The following is a 241-nucleotide window of genomic DNA, read 5'->3' as shown; positions in this document are numbered from 1 at the left end:
TGTTAACCAATGTCATAAAACAGCATGTGTGTTACTGCTACATGAGAAACTATCTGTTCTGTAAGCCTTCACCTGAAGTACAATAAAATATTAAAAAAAAAAAAAAGAATATAAACACTGAAAGTGAAAGTAAAAGGGAAGAAATAATTTGCCTCTATAATAAGTACGAAATAACTCATGTCACCTTGAAAATTTTATTTGAATGAAAACCAAAGTAGGAATGTTTCTAATTTTTAAGAGA

The sequence above is a fragment of the Trichechus manatus genome, unplaced genomic scaffold (assembly GCF_000243295.1).
Source record: "Trichechus manatus latirostris isolate Lorelei unplaced genomic scaffold, TriManLat1.0 scaffold00048, whole genome shotgun sequence".
Lineage (NCBI taxonomy): Eukaryota > Metazoa > Chordata > Mammalia > Sirenia > Trichechidae > Trichechus > Trichechus manatus.
Note: the sequence above shows the minus strand (reverse complement) of the source record.